Source organism: Pan troglodytes, chromosome 11 (assembly GCF_028858775.2).
Source record: "Pan troglodytes isolate AG18354 chromosome 11, NHGRI_mPanTro3-v2.0_pri, whole genome shotgun sequence".
NCBI classification, from domain to species: Eukaryota; Metazoa; Chordata; class Mammalia; order Primates; family Hominidae; genus Pan; species Pan troglodytes.
This window is the reverse complement of record NC_072409.2, coordinates 116,898,727-116,923,224: the sequence shown is the minus strand read 5'-3', so window position 1 is coordinate 116,923,224 and position 24,498 is coordinate 116,898,727.

The following is a 24,498-nucleotide window of genomic DNA, read 5'->3' as shown; positions in this document are numbered from 1 at the left end:
TACACCGCTATCTGTATAAACATGGAAATATCTACACCGCGATCTGTATAAACATGGAAATATCTACACCGCGATCTGTATAAACATGGAAATATCTAAACCGCTATCTGTGTAAACATGGAAATATCTACACAGCTATCTCTATAAACATGGAAATATCTACACCGCCATCTGTATAAACATGGAAATACCTACAAAGTCATCTGTATAAACATGGAAATATCTACACAGCCATCTGTATAAACATGGAAATATCTACACAGCCATCTGTATAAACCTTGAAATATCTGCACTGTCATCTATATAAACATGGAAATATCTACAGAGAACTCTGTATAAACATGGAAATATCGGCACAGCCATCTGTATAAACATGGAAATATCTACAACGCTATCTGTATAAACATGGAAATATCTACACCGCTATGTGTATTAACGTGGAAATATCTCCATTGCTATCTGCATAAACATGGACAAATCTCCACCGCAATATGTATAAACATGAAAATATCTACACTTCTATCTCTATAAACATGGAAATATCTACACTGCCATCTGAACAAACATGGAAATATCTACACAGTCATCTGTAGAAACATGGAAATATCTACACCGCTATCTCTATAAACATGGAAATAACTACACCGCTATCTCTATAAACATGGAAATATCTACACCGCTATCTCCATCAACATGGAAATATACACACCGCCATCTCTTTAAACATGGAGGTATCTACAACGCCATCTACATAAACAAGAAAATATCTACACTGCCATCTATATAAACATGGAAATATCTACACCGCCATCTCTATAAACATGGAAATATCTAAGTGCCATTTGTAGAAAGTTGGAAATATCCACACCGCCATCTGTATAAACGTGGAAATATCTACACCGCTATCTGTATAAACATGGAAATATCTACACAGCAATCTGAATAAACATGGAAATATCTACACCGCTCTCTGTATAAATATGAAATACCTAAACCGCTATCTCTATAAAAGTGGAAATATCTACACTGCTATCTGTATAAACATGGAAATATCCTCACTGCTATCTCTATGAACATTGATATATCTACACCGCTATCTCTATAAACATGGAAATATCTACACCGCCATCTCTATAAACATGGAAATATCTACACCGTCATCTGTATAAACATGGAAATATCTACACCGCTATCTGTATAAACATGGAAATATCTGCACCGCGATCTGTATAAACATGGAAATATCTACACCGCGATCTGTATAAACATGGAAATATCTAAACCGCTATCTGTGTAAACATGGAAATATCTACACAGCTATCTCTATAAACATGGAAATATCTACACCGCCATCTGTTTAAACATGGAAATACCTACAAAGTCATCTGTATAAACATGGAAATATCTACACAGCCATCTGTATAAACATGGAAATATCTACACAGCCATCTGTATAAACCTGGAAATATCTGCACTGTCATCTATATAAACATGGAAATATCTACAGAGAACTCTGTATAAACATGGAAATATCGGCACAGCCATCTGCATAAACATGGAAATATCTACAACGCTATCTGTATAAACATGGAAATATCTACACCGCTATGTGTATTAACGTGGAAATATCTCCATTGCTATCTGCATAAACATGGACAAATCTCCACCGCAATATGTATAAACATGAAAATATCTACACTTCTATCTCTATAAACATGGAAATATCTACACTGCCATCTGTACAAACATGGAAATATCTACACAGTCATCTGTATAAACATGGAAATATCTACACAGCCATCTGTATAAACATGGAAATATCTACACAGCCATCTGTATAAACCTGGAAATATCTGCACTGTCATCTATATAAACATGGAAATATCTACAGAGAACTCTGTAAAACATGGAAATATCGGCACAGCCATCTGTATAAACATGGAAATATCTACAACGCTATCTGTATAAACATGGAAATATCTACACCGCTATGTGTATTAACGTGGAAATGTCTCCATTGCTATCTGTATAAACATGGACAAATCTCCACCGCAATATGTATAAACATGAAAATATCTACACTTCTATCTCTAAAAACATGGAAATATCTACACTGCCATCTGTACAAACATGGAAATATCTACACAGTCATCTGTAGAAACATGGAAATATCTACACCGCTATCTCTATAAACAGGGAAATAACTACACCGCTATCTCTATAAACATGGAAATATCTACACCGCTATCTCCATCAACATGGAAATATACACACCGTCATCTCTTTAAACATGGAGGTATCTACAACGCCATCTACATAAACAAGAAAATATCTACACTGCCATCTATATAAACATGGAAATATCTACACCGCCATCTCTATAAACATGGAAATATCTACACTGCCATTTGTAGAAAGATGGAAATATCTACACCGCCATCTGTATAAACCTGGAAATACCTACACCGCTATCTGTATAAACATGGAAATATCTACACCGCAATCTGTATAAACATGGAAATATCTCCACTGCTCTCTGTATAAATATGAAATATCTAAACCGCTATCTCTATAAAAGTGGAAATATCTACACTGCTATCTGTATAAACATGGAAATATCCTCACTGCTATCTCTATGAACATTGATATATCTACACCGCTATCTCTATAAACATGGAAATATCTACACCGCCATCTCTATAAACATGGAAATATCTACACTGTCATCTGTATAAACATGGAAATATCTACACCGCTATCTGTATAAACATGGAAATATCTACACCGTGATCTGTATAAACATGGAAATATCTACACCGCGGTCTGTATAAACATGGAAATATATAAACCGCTATCTGTGCAAACATGGAAATATCTACACAGCTATCTCTATAAACATGGAAATATCTACACCGCCATCTGTATAAACATGGAAATACCTACAAAGTCATCTGTATAAACATGGAAATATCTACACAGCCATCTGTATAAACATGGAAATATCTACACAGCCATCTGTATAAACCTGGAAATATCTGCACTGTCATCTATATAAACATGGAAATATCTACAGAGAACTCTGTATAAACATGGAAATATCGGCACAGCCATCTGTATAAACATGGAAATATCTACAACGCTATCTGTATAAACATGGAAATATCTACACCGCTATGTGTATTAACGTGGAAATATCTCCATTGCTATCTGCATAAACATGGACAAATCTCCACCGCAATATGTATAAACATGAAAATATCTACACTTCTATCTCTATAAACATGGAAATATCTACACTGCCATCTGTACAAACATGGAAATATCTACACAGTCATCTGTAGAAACATGGAAATATCTACACCGCTATCTCTATGAACATGGAAATAACTACACCGCTATCTCTATAAACATGGAAATATCTACACCGCTATCTCCATCAACATGGAAATATACACACCGCCATCTCTTTAAACATGGAGGTATCTACAACGCCATCTACATAAACAAGAAAATATCTACACTGCCATCTATATAAACATGGAAATATCTACACCGCCATCTCTATAAACATGGAAATATCTACACTGCCATTTGTAGAAAGATGGAAATATCTACACCGCCATCTGTATAAACCTGGAAATACCTACACCGCTATCTGTATAAACATGGAAATATCTACACCGCAATCTGTATAAACATGGAAATATCTCCACTGCTCTCTGTATAAATATGAAATATCTAAACCGCTATCTCTATAAAAGTGGAAATATCTACACTGCTATCTGTATAAACATGGAAATATCCTCACTGCTATCTCTATGAACATTGATATATCTACACCGCTATCTCTATAAACACGGAAATATCTACACCGCCATCTCTATAAACATGGAAATATCTACACCGCCATTTGTAGAAAGATGGAAATATCTACAACGCCATCTTTATAAACGTGGAAATATCTACACCGCTATCTGTATAAACATGGAAATATCTACACCGCAATCTCTATAAACATGGAAATATCTACACCGCTCTGTGTATAAATATGAAATACCTAAACAGCTATCTCTATAAAAGTGGAAATATCTACACTGCTCTCTGTATAAACATGGAAATATCCACACTAATATCTCTATGAACATTGATATATCTACACCGCTATCTCTATAAACATGGAAATATCTACACCGCCATCTCTATAAACATGGAAATATCTACACCGTCATCTGTATAAACATGGAAATATCTACACCGCTATCTGTATAAACATGGAAATATCTGCACTGAGATCTGTATAAACATGGAAATATCTACACCGCTATCTGTATAAACATGGAAATATCTAAACCGCTATCTGTGTAAACATGGAAATATGTACACAGCTATCTCTATAAACATGGAAATATCTACACCGCCATCTGTATAAACATGGAAATACCTACAAAGTCATCTGTATAAACATGGAAATATCTACACAGCCATCTGTATAAACATGGAAATATCTACACAGCCATCTGTATAAACCTGGAAATATCTGCACTGTCATCTATATAAACATGGAAATATCTACAGAGAACTCTGTATAAACATGGAAATATCGGCACAGCCATCTGTATAAACATGGAAATATCTACAACGCTATCTGTATAAACATGGAAATATCTACACCGCTATGTGTATTAACGTGGAAATATCTCCATTGCTATCTGTATAAACATGGACAAATCTCCACCGCAATATGTATAAACATGAAAATATCTACACTTCTATCTCTATAAACATGGAAATATCTACACTGCCATCTGAACAAACATGGAAATATCTACACAGTCATCTGTAGAAACATGGAAATATCTACACCGCTATCTCTATAAACATGGAAATAACTACACCGCTATCTCTATAAACATGGAAATATCTACACCGCTATCTCCATCAACATGGAAATATACACACCGCCATCTCTTTAAACATGGAGGTATGTACAACGCCATCTACATAAACAAGAAAATATCTACACTGCCATCTATATAAACATGGAAATATCTACACCGCCATCTCTATAAACATGGAAATATCTACACTGCCATTTATAGAAAGTTGGAAATATCTACACCGCCATCTGTATAAACGTGGAAATATCTACACCGCTATCTATATAAACATGGAAATATCTACACCGCAATCTGAATAAACATGGAAATATCTACACCGCTCTCTGTATAAATATGAAATACCTAAACCGCTATCTCTATAAAAGTGGAAATATCTACACTGCTATCTGTATAAACATGGAAATATCCTCACTGCTATCTCTATGAACATTGATATATCTACACCGCTATCTCTATAAACATGGAAATATCTACACCGCCATCTCTATAAACATGGAAATATCTACACCGTCATCTGTATAAACATGGAAATATCTACACCGCTATCTGTATAAACATGGAAATATCTGCACCGCGATCTGTATAAACATGGAAATATCTACACCGCGATCTGCATAAACATGGAAATATCTAAACCGCTATCTGTGTAAACATGGAAATATCTACACAGCTATCTCTATAAACATGGAAATATCTACACCGCCATCTGTATAAACATGGAAATACCTACAAAGTCATCTGTATAAACATGGAAATATCTACACAGCCATCTGTATAAACATGGAAATATCTACACAGCCATCTGTATAAACCTGGAAATATCTGCACTGTCATCTATATAAACATGGAAATATCTACAGAGAACTCTGTATAAACATGGAAATATCGGCACAGCCATCTGTATAAACATGGAAATATCTACAACGCTATCTGTATAAACATGGAAATATCTACACCACTATGTGTATTAACGTGGAAATATCTCCATTGCTATCTGTATAAACATGGACAAATCTCCACCACAATATGTATAAACATGAAAATATCTACACTTCTATCTCTATAAACATGGAAATATCTACACTGCCATCTGTACAAACATGGAAATATCTACACAGTCATCTGTAGAAACATGGAAATATCTACACCACTATCTCTATAAACATGGAAATAACTACACCGCTATCTCTATAAACATGGAAATATCTACACCGCTATCTCCATCAACATGGAAATATACACACCGCCATCTATTTAAACATGGAGGTATCTACAACGCCATCTACATAAACAAGAAAATATCTACACTGCCATCTATATAAACATGGAAATATCTACACCGCCATCTCCATAAACATGGAAATATCTACACTGCCATTTGTAGAAAGATGGAAATATCTACACCGCCATCTGTATAAACGTGGAAATATCTACACCGCTATCTGTATAAACATGGAAATATCTACACCGCAATCTGTATAAACATGGAAATATCTCCACTGCTCTCTGTATAAATATGAAATATCTAAACCGCTATCTCTATAAAAGTGGAAATATCTACACTGCTATCTGTATAAACATGGAAATATCCTCACTGCTAACTCTATGAACATTGATATATCTACACCGCTATCTCTATAAACACGGAAATATCTACACCGCCATCTCTATAAACATGGAAATATCTACACTGCCATTTGTAGAAAGATGGAAATATCTACACCACCATCTGTATAAACGTGGAAATATCTACACCGCTATCTGTATAAACATGGAAATATCTACACCGCAATCTCTATAAACATGGAAATATCTACACCGATCTGTGTATAAATATGAAATACCTAAACAGCTATCTCTATAAAAGTGGAAATATCTACACTGCTCTCTGTATAAACATGGAAATATCCACACTAATATCTCTATGAACATTGATATATCTACACCGCTATCTCTATAAACATGGAAATATCTACACCGCCATCTCTATAAACATGGAAATATCTACACCGTCATCTGTATAAACATGGAAATATCTACACCGCTATCTGTATAAACATGGAAATATCTGCACTGCGATCTGTATAAACATGGAAATATCTACACCGCGATCTGTATAAACATGGAAATATCTAAACCGCTATCTGTGTAAACATGGAAATATGTACACAGCTATCTCTATAAACATGGAAATATCTACACCGCCATCTGTATAAACATGGAAATACCTACAAAGTCATCTGTATAAACATGGAAATATCTACACAGCCATCTGTATAAACATGGAAATATCTACACAGCCATCTGTATAAACCTGGAAATATCTGCACTGTCATCTATATAAACATGGAAATATCTACAGAGAACTCTGTATAAACATGGAAATATCGGCACAGCCATCTGTATAAACATGGAAATATCTACAACGCTATCTGTATAAACATGGAAATATCTACACCGCTATGTGTATTAACGTGGAAATATCCCCATTGCTATCTGCATAAACATGGACAAATCTCCACCGCAATATGTATAAACATGAAAATATCTACACTTCTATCTCTATAAACATGGAAATATCTACACTGCCATCTGTACAAACATGGAAATAACTACACAGTCATCTGTTGAAACATGGAAATATCTACACCGCTATCTCTATAAACATGGAAATAACTACACTGCTATCTCTATAAACATGGAAATATCTACACCGCTATCTCCATCAACATGGAAATATACACAACGCCATCTCTTTAAACATGGAGGTATCTACAACGCCATCTACATAAACAAGAAAATATCTACACTGCCATCTATATAAACATGGAAATATCTACACCGCCATCTCTATAAACATGGAAATATCTACATTGCCATTTGTTGAAAGATGGAAATATCTACACCGCCATCTGTATAAACCTGGAAATACCAACACCGCTATCTGTATAAACATGGAAATATCTACACCGCAATCTTTATAAACATGGAAATATCTACACTGCTCTCTGTATAAATATGAAATATCTAAACCGCTATCTCTATAAAAGTGGAAATATCTACACTGCTATCTGTATAAACATGGAAATATCCTCACTGCTATCTCTATGAACATTGATATATCTACACCGCTATCTCTATAAACATGGAAATATCTACACCGCCATCTCTATAAACATGGAAATATCTACACCGTCATCTGTATAAACATGGAAATATCTACACCGCTATCTGTATAAACATGGAAATATCTACACCGCGATCTGTATAAACATGGAAATATCTACACCGCGATCTGTATAAACATGGAAATATCTAAACCGCTATCTGTGTAAACATGGAAATATCTACACAGCTATCTCTATAAACTTGGAAATATCTACACCGCCATCTGTATAAACATGGAAATACCTACAAAGTCATCTGTATAAACATGGAAATATCTACACAGCCATCTGTATAAACATGGAAATATCTACACAGCCATCTGTATAAACCTGGAAATATCTGCACTGTCATCTATATAAACATGGAAATATCTACAGAGAACTCTGTATAAACATGGAAATATCGGCACAGCCATCTGTATAAACATGGAAATATCTACAACGCTATCTGTATAAACATGGAAATATCTACACCGCTATGTGTATTAACGTGGAAATATCTCCATTGCTATCTGTATAAACATGGACAAATCTCCACCGCAATATGTATAAACATGAAAATATCTACACTTCTATCTCTATAAACATGGAAATATCTACACCGCCATCTGTACAAACATGGAAATATCTACACAGTCATCTGTAGAAACATGGAAATATCTACACCGCTATCTCTATAAACATGGAAATAACTACACCGCTATCTCTATAAACATGGAAATATCTACACCGCTATCTCCATCAACATGGAAATATACACACCGCCATCTCTTTAAACATGGAGGTATCTACAACGCCATCTACATAAACAAGAAAATATCTACACTGCCATCTATATAAACATGGAAATATCTACACCGCCATCTCCATAAACATGGAAATATCTACACAGCCATTTGTAGAAAGATGGAAATATCTACACCGCCATCTGTATAAACGTGGAAATATCTACACCGCTATCTGTATAAACATGGAAATATCTACACCGCAATCTGTATAAACATGGAAATATCTCCACTGCTCTCTGTATAAATATGAAATATCTAAACCGCTATCTCTATAAAAGTGGAAATATCTACACTGCTATCTGTATAAACATGGAAATATCCTCACTGCTAACTCTATGAACATTGATATATCTACACCGCTCTCTCTATAAACACGGAAATATCTACACCACCATCTCTATAAACATGGAAATATCTACACTGCCATTTGTAGAAAGATGGAAATATCTACACCGCCATCTGTATAAACGTGGAAATATCTACACCGCTATCTGTATAAACATGGAAATATCTACACCGCAATCTCTATAAACATGGAAATATCTACACCGATCTGTGTATAAATATGAAATACCTAAACAGCTATCTCTATAAAAGTGGAAATATCTACACTGCTCTCTGTATAAACATGGAAATATCCACACTAATATCTCTATGAACATTGATATATCTACACCGCTATCTCTATAAACATGGAAATATCTACACCGCCATCTCTATAAACATGGAAATATCTACACCGTCATCTGTATAAACATGGAAATATCTACACCGCTATCTGTATAAACATGGAAATATCTGCACTGCGATCTGTATAAACATGGAAATATCTACACCGCGATCTGTATAAACATGGAAATATCTAAACCGCTATCTGTGTAAACATGGAAATATGTACACAGCTATCTCTATAAACATGGAAATATCTACACCGCCATCTGTATAAACATGGAAATACCTACAAAGTCATCTGTATAAACATGGAAATATCTACACAGCCATCTGTATAAACATGGAAATATCTACACAGCCATCTGTATAAACCTGGAAATATCTGCACTGTCATCTATATAAACATGGAAATATCTACAGAGAACTCTGTATAAACATGGAAATATCGGCACAGCCATCTGTATAAACATGGAAATATCTACAACGCTATCTGTATAAACATGGAAATATCTACACCGCTATGTGTATTAACGTGGAAATATCCCCATTGCTATCTGCATAAACATGGACAAATCTCCACCGCAATATGTATAAACATGAAAATATCTACACTTCTATCTCTATAAACATGGAAATATCTACACTGCCATCTGTACAAACATGGAAATAACTACACAGTCATCTGTTGAAACATGGAAATATCTACACCGCTATCTCTATAAACATGGAAATAACTACACTGCTATCTCTATAAACATGGAAATATCTACACCGCTATCTCCATCAACATGGAAATATACACACCGCCATCTCTTTAAACATGGAGGTATCTACAACGCCATCTACATAAACAAGAAAATATCTACACTGCCATCTATATAAACATGGAAATATCTACACCGCCATCTCTATAAACATGGAAATATCTACATTGCCATTTGTAGAAAGATGGAAATATCTACACCGCCATCTGTATAAACCTGGAAATACCAACACCGCTATCTGTATAAACATGGAAATATCTAGACCGCAATCTTTATAAACATGGAAATATCTACACTGCTCTCTGTATAAATATGAAATATCTAAACCGCTATCTCTATAAAAGTGGAAATATCTACACTGCTATCTGTATAAACATGGAAATATCCTCACTGCTATCTCTATGAACATTGATATATCTACACCGCTATCTCTATAAACATGGAAATATCTACACCGCCATCTCTATAAACATGGAAATATCTACACCGTCATCTGTATAAACATGGAAATATCTACACCGCTATCTGTATAAACATGGAAATATCTACACCGCGATCTGTATAAACATGGAAATATCTACACCGCGATCTGTATAAACATGGAAATATCTAAACCGCTATCTGTGTAAACATGGAAATATCTACACAGCTATCTCTATAAACTTGGAAATATCTACACCGCCATCTGTATAAACATGGAAATACCTACAAAGTCATCTGTATAAACATGGAAATATCTACACAGCCATCTGTATAAACATGGAAATATCTACACAGCCATCTGTATAAACCTGGAAATATCTGCACTGTCATCTATATAAACATGGAAATATCTACAGAGAACTCTGTAAAACATGGAAATATCGGCACAGCCATCTGTATAAACATGGAAATATCTACAACGCTATCTGTATAAACATGGAAATATCTACACCGCTATGTGTATTAACGTGGAAATGTCTCCATTGCTATCTGTATAAACATGGACAAATCTCCACCGCAATATGTATAAACATGAAAATATCTATACTTCTATCTCTAAAAACATGGAAATATCTACACTGCCATCTGTACAAACATGGAAATATCTACACAGTCATCTGTAGAAACATGGAAATATCTACACCGCTATCTCTATAAACATGGAAATAACTACACCGCTATCTCTATAAACATGGAAATATGTACACCGCTATCTCCATCAACATGGAAATATACACACCGTCATCTCTTTAAACATGGAGGTATCTACAACGCCATCTACATAAACAAGAAAATATCTACACTGCCATCTATATAAACATGGAAATATCTACACCGCCATCTCTATAAACATGGAAATATCAACACTGCCATTTGTAGAAAGATGGAAATATCTACACCGCCATCTGTATAAACCTGGAAATACCTACACCGCTATCTGTATAAACATGGAAATATCTACACCGCAATCTGAATAAACATGGAAATATCTCCACTGCTCTCTGTATAAATATGAAATATCTAAACCGCTATCTCTATAAAAGTGGAAATATCTACACTGCTATCTGTATAAACATGGAAATATCCTCACTGCTATCTCTATGAACATTGATATATCTACACCGCTATCTCTATAAACATGGAAATATCTACACCGCCATCTCTATAAACATGGAAATATCTACACTGTCATCTGTATAAACATGGAAATATCTACACCGCTATCTGTATAAACATGGAAATATCTACACCGCGATCTGTATAAACATGGAAATATCTACACCGCGATCTGTATAAACATGGAAATATCTAAACCGCTATCTGTGTAAACATGGAAATATCTACACAGCCATCTCTATAAACATGGAAATATCTACACCGCAATCTCTATAAACATGGAAATATCTACACCGATCTGTGTATAAATATGAAATACCTAAACAGCTATCTCTATAAAAGTGGAAATATCTACACTGCTCTCTGTATAAACATGGAAATATCCACACTAATATCTCTATGAACATTGATATATCTACACCGCTATCTCTATAAACATGGAAATATCTACACCGCCATCTCTATAAACATGGAAATATCTACACCGTCATCTTTATAAACATGGAAATATCTACACCGCTATCTGTATAAACATGGAAATATCTGCACTGCGATCTGTATAAACATGGAAATATCTACACCGCTATCTGTATAAACATGGAAATATCTAAACCGCTATCTGTGTAAACATGGAAATATGTACACAGCTATCTCTATAAACATGGAAATATCTACACCGCCATCTGTATAAACATGGAAATACCTACAAAGTCATCTGTATAAACATGGAAATATCTACACAGCCATCTGTATAAACATGGAAATATCTACACAGCCATCTGTATAAACCTGGAAATATCTGCACTGTCATCTATATAAACATGGAAATATCTACAGAGAACTCTGTATAAACATGGAAATATCGGCACAGCCATCTGCATAAACATGGAAATATCTACAACGCTATCTGTATAAACATGGAAATATCTACACCGCTATGTGTATTAACGTGGAAATATCCCCATTGCTATCTGCATAAACATGGACAAATCTCCACCGCAATATGTATAAACATGAAAATATCTACACTTCTATCTCTATAAACATGGAAATATCTACACTGCCATCTGTACAAACATGGAAATAACTACACAGTCATCTGTTGAAACATGGAAATATCTACACCGCTATCTCTATAAACATGGAAATAACTACACTGCTATCTCTATAAACATGGAAATATCTACACCGCTATCTCCATCAACATGGAAATATACACACCGCCATCTCTTTAAACATGGAGGTATCTACAACGCCATCTACATAAACAAGAAAATATCTACACTGCCATCTATATAAACATGGAAATATCTACACCGCCATCTCTATAAACATGGAAATATCTACATTGCCATTTGTAGAAAGATGGAAATATCTACACCGCCATCTGTATAAACCTGGAAATACCAACACCGCTATCTGTATAAACATGGAAATATCTACACCGCAATCTTTATAAACATGGAAATATCTACACTGCTCTCTGTATAAATATGAAATATCTAAGCCGCTATCTCTATAAAAGTGGAAATATCTACACTGCTATCTGTATAAACATGGAAATATCCTCACTGCTATCTCTATGAACATTGATATATCTACACCGCTATCTCTATAAACATGGAAATATCTACACCGCCATCTCTATAAACATGGAAATATCTACACCGTCATCTGTATAAACATGGAAATATCTACACCGCTATCTGTATAAACATGGAAATATCTACACCGCGATCTGTATAAACATGGAAATATCTACACCGCGATCTGTATAAACATGGAAATATCTAAACCGCTATCTGTGTAAACATGGAAATACCTACACAGCTATCTCTATAAACTTGGAAATATCTACACCGCCATCTGTATAAACATGGAAATACCTACAAAGTCATCTGTATAAACATGGAAATATCTACACAGCCATCTGTATAAACATGGAAATATCTACACAGCCATCTGTATAAACCTGGAAATATCTGCACTGTCATCTATATAAACATGGAAATATCTACAGAGAACTCTGTAAAACATGGAAATATCGGCACAGCCATCTGTATAAACATGGAAATATCTACAACGCTATCTGTATAAACATGGAAATATCTACACCGCTATGTGTATTAACGTGGAAATGTCTCCATTGCTATCTGTATAAACATGGACAAATCTCCACCGCAATATGTATAAACATGAAAATATCTATACTTCTATCTCTAAAAACATGGAAATATCTACACTGCCATCTGTACAAACATGGAAATATCTACACAGTCATCTGTAGAAACATGGAAATATCTACACCGCTATCTCTATAAACATGGAAATAACTACACCGCTATCTCTATAAACATGGAAATATTTACACCGCTATCTCCATCAACATGGAAATATACACACCGTCATCTCTTTAAACATGGAGGTATCTACAACGCCATCTACATAAACAAGAAAATATCTACACTGCCATCTATATAAACATGGAAATATCTACACCGCCATCTCTATAAACATGGAAATATCAACACTGCCATTTGTAGAAAGATGGAAATATCTACACCGCCATCTGTATAAACCTGGAAATACCTACACCGCTATCTGTATAAACATGGAAATATCTACACCGCAATCTGAATAAACATGGAAATATCTCCACTGCTCTCTGTATAAATATGAAATATCTAAACCGCTATCTCTATAAAAGTGGAAATATCTACACTGCTATCTGTATAAACATGGAAATATCCTCACTGCTATCTCTATGAACATTGATATATCTACACCGCTATCTCTATAAACATGGAAATATCTACACCGCCATCTCTATAAACATGGAAATATCTACACTGTCATCTGTATAAACATGGAAATATCTACACCGCTATCTGTATAAACATGGAAATATCTACACCGCGATCTGTATAAACATGGAAATATCTACACCGCGATCTGTATAAACATGGAAATATCTAAACCGTGATCTGTGTAAACATGGAAATATCTACACAGCCATCTCTATAAACATGGAAATATCTACACCGCCATCTGTATAAACATGGAAATACCTACAAAGTCATCTGTATAAACATGGAAATATCTACACAGCCATCTGTATAAACATGGAAATATCTACACAGCCATCTGTATAAACCTGGAAATATCTGCACTGTCATCTATATAAACATGGAAATATCTTCAGAGAGCTCTGTATAAACATGGAAATATCGGCACAGCCATCTGTATAAACATGGAAATATCTACAACGCTATCTGTATAAACATGGAAATATCTACACCGCTATGTGTATTAACGTGGAAATATCTCCATTGCTATCTGTATAAACATGGACAAATCTCCACCGCAATATGTATAAACATGAAAATATCTACACTTCTATCTCTATAAACATGGAAATATCTACACTGCCATCTGTACAAACATGGAAATATCTACACAGTCATCTGTAGAAACATGGAAATATCTACACCGCTATCTCTATAAACATGGAAATAACTACACCGCTATCTCTATAAACATGGAAATATCTACACCGCTATCTCCATCAACATGGAAATATACACACCGCCATCTCTTTAAACATGGAGGTATCTACAACGCCATCGACATAAACAAGAAAATATCTACACTGCCATCTATATAAACATGGAAATATCTACACCGCCATCTCTATAAACATAGAAATATCTACACTGCCATTTGTAGAAAGATGGAAAATCTACACCGCCATCTGTATAAACCTGGAAATACCTACACCGCTATCTGTATAAACATGGAAATATCTACACCGCAATCTGTATAAACATGGAAATATCTCCACTGCTCTCTGTATAAATATGAAATATCTAAACCTCTATCTCTATGAAAGTGGAAATATCTACACTGCTATGTGTATAAACATGGAAATATCCTCACTGCTATCTCTATGAACATTGGTATATCTACACCGCTATCTCTATAAACATGGAAATATCTACACCGCCATCTCTATAAACATGGAAATATCTACACCGTCATCTTTATAAACATGGAAATATCTACACCGCTATCTGTATAAACATGGAAATATCTGCACCGCGATCTGTATAAACATGGAAATATCTACACCGCGATCTGTATAAACATGGAAATATCTAAACCGCTATCTGTGCAAACTTGGAAATATCTACACAGCTATCTCTATAAACATGGAAATATCTACACCGCCATCTGTATAAACATGGAAATACCTACAAAGTCATCTGTATAAACATGGAAATATCTACACAGCCATCTGTATAAACATGGAAATATCTACACAGCCATCTGTATAAACCTGGAAATATCTGCACTGTCATCTATGTAAACATGGAAATATCTACAGAGAACTCTGTATAAACATGGAAATATCGGCACAGCCATCTGTATAAACATGGAAATATCTACAACGCTATCTGTATAAACATGGAAATATCTACACCGCTATGTGTATTAACGTGGAAATATCTCCATTGCTATCTGCATAAACATGGACAAATCTCCACCGCAATATGTATAAACATGAAAATATCTACACTTCTATCTCTATAAACATGGAAATATCTACACTGCCATCTGTACAAACATGGAAATATCTACACAGTCATCTGTAGAAACATGGAAATATCTACACCGCTATCTCTATAAACATGGAAATAACTACACCGCTATCTCTATAAACATGGAAATATCTACACCGCTATCTCCATCAACATGGAAATATACACACCGCCATCTCTTTAAACATGGAGGTATCTACAACGCCATCTACATAAACAAGAAAATATCTACACTGCCATCTATATAAACATGGAAATATCTACACCGCCATCTCTATAAACATAGAAATATCTACACTGCCATTTGTAGAAAGATGGAAAATCTACACCGCCATCTGTATAAACCTGGAAATACCTACACCGCTATCTGTATAAACATGGAAATATCTACACCGCAATCTGTATAAACATGGAAATATCTCCACTGCTCTCTGTATAAATATGAAATATCTAAACCTCTATCTCTATGAAAGTGGAAATATCTACACTGCTATGTGTATAAACATGGAAATATCCTCACTGCTATCTCTATGAACATTGATATATCTACACCGCTATCTCTATAAACATGGAAATATCTACACCGCCATCTCTATAAACATGGAAATATCTACACCGTCATCTGTATAAACATGGAAATATCTACACCGCTATCTGTATAAACATGGAAATATCTGCACCGCGATCTGCATAAACATGGAAATATCTACACCGCGATCTGTATAAACATGGAAATATCTAAACCGCTATCTGTGCAAACATGGAAATATCTACACAGCTATCTCTATAAACATGGAAATATCTACACCGCCATCTGTATAAACATGGAAATACCTACAAAGTCATCTGTATAAACATGGAAATATCTACGCAGCCATCTGTATAAACATGGAAATATCTACACAGCCATCTGTATAAACCTGGAAATATCTGCACTGTCATCTATGTAAACATGGAAATATCTACAGAGAACTCTGTATAAACATGGAAATATCGGCACAGCCATCTGTATAAACATGGAAATATCTACAACGCTATCTGTATAAACATGGAAATATCTACACCGCTATGTGTATTAACGTGGAAATATCTCCATTGCTATCTGCATAAACATGGACAAATCTCCACCGCAATATGTATAAACATGAAAATATCTACACTTCTATCTCTATAAACATGGAAATATCTACACTGCCATCTGTACAAACATGGAAATATCTACACAGTCATCTGTAGAAACATGGAAATATCTACACCGCTATCTCTATAAACATGGAAATAACTACACCGCTATCTCTATAAACATGGAAATATCTACACCGCCATCTCCATCAACATGGAAATATACACACCGCCATCTCTTTAAACATGGAGGTATCTACAACGCCATCTACATAAACAAGAAAATATCTACACTGCCATCTATATAAACATGGAAATATCTACACCGCCATCTCTATAAACATAGAAATATCTACACTGCCATTTGTAGAAAGATGGAAAATCTACACCGCCATCTGTATAAACCTGGAAATACCTACACCGCTATCTGTATAAACATGGAAATATCTACACCGCAATCTGTATAAACATGGAAATATCTCCACTGCTCTCTGTATAAATATGAAATATCTAAACCTCTATCTCTATGAAAGTGGAAATATCTACACTGCTATGTGTATAAACATGGAAATATCCTCACTGCTATCTCTATGAACATTGATATATCTACACCGCTATCTCTATAAACATGGAAATATCTACACCGCCATCTCTATAAACATGGAAATATCTACACCGTCATCTGTATAAACATGGAAATATCTACACCGCTATCTGTATAAACATGGAAATATCTGCACCGCGATCTGTATAAACATGGAAATATCTACACCGCGATCTGTATAAACATGGAAATATCTAAACCGCTATCTGTGCAAACATGGAAATATCTACACAGCTATCTCTATAAACATGGAAATATCTACACCGCCATCTGTATAAACATGGAAATACCTACAAAGTCATCTGTATAAACATGGAAATATCTACACAGCCATCTATATAAACATGGAAATATCTACAGAGCCATCTGTATAAACCTGGAAATATCTGCACTGTCATCTATGTAAACATGGAAATATCTACAGAGAACTCTGTATAAACATGGAAATATCGGCACAGCCATCTGTATAAACATGGAAATATCTACACCGCTATCTGTATAAACATGGAAATATCTACACCGCTATGTGTATTAACGTGGAAATATCTCCATTGCTATCTGCATAAACATGGACAAATCCCCACCGCAATATGTATAAACATGAAAATATCTACACTTCTATCTCTATAAACATGGAAATATCTACACTGCCATCTGTACAAACATGGAAATATCTACACAGTCATCTGTAGAAACATGGAAATATCTACACCGCTATCTCTATAAACATGGAAATAACTACACCGCTATCTCTATAAACATGGAAATATCTACACCGCCATCTCCATCAACATGGAAATATACACACCGTCATCTCTTTAAACATGGAGGTATCTACAACGCCATCTACATAAACAAGAAAATATCTACACTGCCATCTATATAAACATGGAAATATCTACACCGCCATCTCTATAAACATGGAAATATGTACACTGCCATTTGTAGAAAGATGGAAATATCTACACCGCCATCTGTATAAACCTGGAAATACCTACACCGCTATCTGTATAAACATGGAAATATCTACACCGCAATCTGTATAAACATGGAAATATCTACACTGCTCTCTGTATAAATATGAAATATCTAAACCGCTATCTCTATAAAAGTGGAAATATCTACACTGCTATCTGTATAAACATGGAAATATCCTCACTGCTATCTCTATGAACATTGATATATCTACACCGCTATCTCTATAAACATGGAAATATCTACACCGCCATCTCTATAAACATGGAAATATCTACACTGTCATCTGTATAAACATGGAAATATCTACACCGCTATCTGTATAAACATGGAAATATCTACACCGCGATCTGTATAAACATGGAAATATCTACACCGCGATCTGTATAAACATGGAAATATCTAAACCGCTATCTGTGTAAACATGGAAATATCTACACAGCCATCTCTATAAACATGGAAATATCTACACCGCCATCTGTATAAACATGGAAATACCTACAAAGTCATCTGTATAAACATGGAAATATCTACACAGCCATCTGTATAAACATGGAAATATCTACACAGCCATCAGTATAAACCTGGAAATATCTGCACTGTCATCTATATAAACATGGAAATATCTTCAGAGAGCTCTGTATAAACATGGAAATATCGGCACAGCCATCTGTATAAACATGGAAATATCTACAACGCTATCTGTATAAACATGGAAATATCTACACCGCTATGTGTATTAACGTGGAAATATCTCCATTGCTATCTGCATAAACATGGACAAATCCCCACCGCAATATGTATAAACATGAAAATATCTACACTTCTATCTCTATAAACATGGAAATATCTACACTGCCATCTGTACAAACATGGAAATATCTACACAGTCATCTGTTGAAACATGGAAATATCTACACCGCTATCTCTATAAACATGGAAATAACTACACCGCTATCTCTATAAACATGGAAATATCTACACCGCCATCTCCATCAACATGGAAATATACACACCGTCATCTCTTTAAACATGGAGGTATCTACAACGCCATCTACATAAACAAGAAAATATCTACACTGCCATCTATATAAACATGGAAATATCTACACCGCCATCTCTATAAACATGGAAATATCTACACTGCCATTTGTAGAAAGATGGAAATATCTACACCGCCATCTGTATAAACCTGGAAATACCTACACCGCTATCTGTATAAACATGGAAATATCTACACCGCAATCTGTATAAACATGGAAATATCTCCACTGCTCTCTGTATAAATATGAAATATCTAAACCGCTATCTCTATAAAAGTGGAAATGTCTACACTGCTATCTGTATAAACGTGGAAATATCCTCACTGCTATCTCTATGAACATTGATATATCTACACCGCTATCTCTATAAACATGGAAATATCTACACTGCCATCTCTATAAACATGGAAATATCTACACTGTCATCTGTATAAACATGGAAATATCTACACCGCTATCTGTATAAACATGGAAATATCTACACCGCGATCTGTATAAACATGGAAATATCTACACCGAGATCTGTATAAACATGGAAATATCTAAACCGCGATCTGTGTAAACATGGAAATATCTACACAGCCATCTCTATAAACATGGAAATATCTACACCGCCATCTGTATAAACATGGAAATACCTACAAAGTCATCTGTATAAACATGGAAATATCTACACAGCCATCTGTATAAACATGGAAATATCTACACAGCCATCTGTATAAACCTGGAAATATCTGCACTGTCATCTATATAAACATGGAAATATCTACAGAGAACTCTGTATAAACATGGAAATATCGGCACAGCCATCTGTATAAACATGGAAATATCTACAACGCTATCTGTATAAACATGGAAATATATACACCGCTATGTGTATTAACGTGGAAATATCTCCATTGCTATCTGCATAAACATGGACAAATCTCCACCGCAATATGTATAAACATGAAAATATATACACTTCTATCTCTATAAACATGGAATTATCTACACTGCCATCTGTACAAACATGGAAATATCTACACAGTCATCTGTTGAAACATGGAAATATCTACACCGCTATCTCTATAAACATGGAAATAACTACACCGCTATCTCTATAAACATGGAAATATCTACACCGCTATCTCCATCAACATGGAAATATACACACCGTCATCTCTTTAAACATGGAGGTATCTACAACGCCATCTACATAAACAAGAAAATATCTACACTGCCATCTATATAAACATGGAAATATCTACACCGCCATCTCTATAAACATGGAAATATCTACACTGCCATTTGTAGAAAGATGGAAATATCTACACCGCCATCTGTATAAACCTGGAAATACCTACACCGCTATCTGTATAAACATGGAAATATCTACACTGCAATCTGTATAAACATGGAAATATCTCCACTGCTCTCTGTATAAATATGAAATATCTAAACCGCTATCTCTATAAAAGTGGAAATATCTACACTGCTATCTGTATAAACATGGAAATATCCTCACTGCTATCTCTATGAACATTGATATATCTACACCGCTATCTCTATAAACATGGAAATATCTACACCGCCATCTCTATAAACATGGAAATATCTACACTGTCATCTGTATAAACATGGAAATATCTACACCGCTATCTGTATAAACATGGAAATATCTACACCGCGATCTGTATAAACATGGAAATATCTAACCGCTATCTGTGTAAACATGGAAATATCTACACAGCCATCTCTATAAACATGGAAATATCTACACCGCCATCTGTATAAACATGGAAATACCTACAAAGCCATCTGTATAAACATGGAAATATCTACACAGCCATCTGTATAAACATGGAATTATCTACACAGCCATCTGTATAAACCTGGAAATATCTGCACTGTCATCTATATAAACATGGAAATATCTACAGAGAGCTCTGTATAAACATGGAAATATCGGCACAGCCATCTGTATAAACATGGAAATATCTACAACGCTATCTGTATAAACATGGAAATATCTACACCGCTATGTGTATTAACGTGGAAATATCTCCATTGCTATCTGTATAAACATGGACAAATCTCCACCGCAATATGTATAAACATGAAAATATCTACACTTCTATCTCTATAAACATGGAAATATCTACACTGCCATCTGTACAAACATGGAAATATCTACACAGTCATCTGTAGAAACATGGAAATATCTACACCGCTATCTCTATAAACATGGAAATAACTACACCGCTATCTCTATAAACATGGAAATATCTACACCGCTATCTCCATCAACATGGAAATATACACACGGCCATCTCTTTAAACATGGAGGTATCTACAACGCCATCTACATAAACAAGAAAATATCTACACTGCCATCTATATAAACATGGAAATATCTACACCGCCATCTCTATAAACATGGAAATATCTACAATGCCATTTGTAGAAAGATGGAAAATCTACACCGCCATCTGTATAAACCTGGAAATACCTACACCACTATCTGTATAAACATGGAAATATCTACACCGCAATCTGTATAAACATGGAAATATCTCCACTGCTCTCTGTATAAATATGAAATATCTAAACCGCTATCTCTATAAAAGTGGAAATATCTACACTGCTATCTGTATAAACATGGAAATATCCTCACTGCTATCTCTATGAACATTGATATATCTACACCGCTATCTCTATAAACATGGAAATATCTACACCGCCATCTCTATAAACATGGAAATATCTACACTGTCATCTGTATAAACATGGAAATATCTACACCGCTATCTGTATAAACATGGAAATATCTACACCGCGATCTGTATAAACATGGAAATATCTACACCGCGATCTGTATAAACATGGAAATATCTAAACTGCGATCTGTGTAAACATGGAAATATCTACACAGCCATCTCTATAAACATGGAAATATCTACACCGCCATCTGTATAAACATGGAAATACCTACAAAGTCATCTGTATAAACATGGAAATATCTACACAGCCATCTGTATAAACATGGAAATATCTACACAGCCATCTGTATAAACCTGGAAATATCTGCACTGTCATCTATATAAACATGGAAATATCTTCAGAGAGCTCTGTATAAACATGGAAATATCGGCACAGCCATCTGTATAAACACGGAAATATCTACAACGCTATCTGTATAAACATGGAAATATCTACACCGCTATGTGTATTAACGTGGAAATATCTCCATTGCTATCTGTATAAACATGGACAAATCTCCACCGCAATATGTATAAACATGAAAATATCAACACTTCTATCTCTATAAACATGGAAATATCTACACTGCCATCTGTACAAACATGGAAATATCTACACAGTCATCTGTAGAAACATGGAAATATCTACACCGCTATCTCTATAAACATGGAAATAACTACACCGCTATCTCTATAAACATGGAAATATCTACACCGCTATCTCCATCAACATGGAAATATACACACTGCCATCTCTTTAAACATGGAGGTATCTACAACGCCATCTACATAAACAAGAAAATATCTACACTGCCATCTATATAAACATGGAAATATCTACACCGCCATCTCTATAAACATGGAAATATCTACACTGCCATTTGTAGAAAGATGGAAAATCTACACCGCCATCTGTATAAACCTGGAAATACCTACACCGCTATCTGTATAAACATGGATATATCTACACCGCAATCTGTATAAACATGGAAATATCTCCACTGCTCTCTGTATAAATATGAAATATCTAAACCTCTATCTCTATAAAAGTGGAAATATCTACACTGCTATCTGTATAAACATGGAAATATCCTCACTGCTATCTCTATGAACATTGATATATCTACACCGCTATCTCTATAAACATGGAAATATCTACACCGCCATCTCTATAAACATGGAAATATCTACACTGCCATTTGTAGAAAGATGGAAATATCTACACCGCCATCTGTATAAACGTGGAAATATCTACACCGCTATCTGTATAAACATGGAAATATCTACATCGCAATCTCTATAAACATGGAAATATCTACACCGCTCTGTGTATAAATATGAAATACCTAAACAGCTATCTCTATAAAAGTGGAAATATCTACACTGCTCTCTGTATAAACATGGAAATATCCTCACTACTATCTCTATTAACATTGATATATCTACACCGCTATCTCTATAAACATGGAAATATCTACACCGCCATCTCTATAAACATGGAAATATCTACACCGTCATCTGTATAAA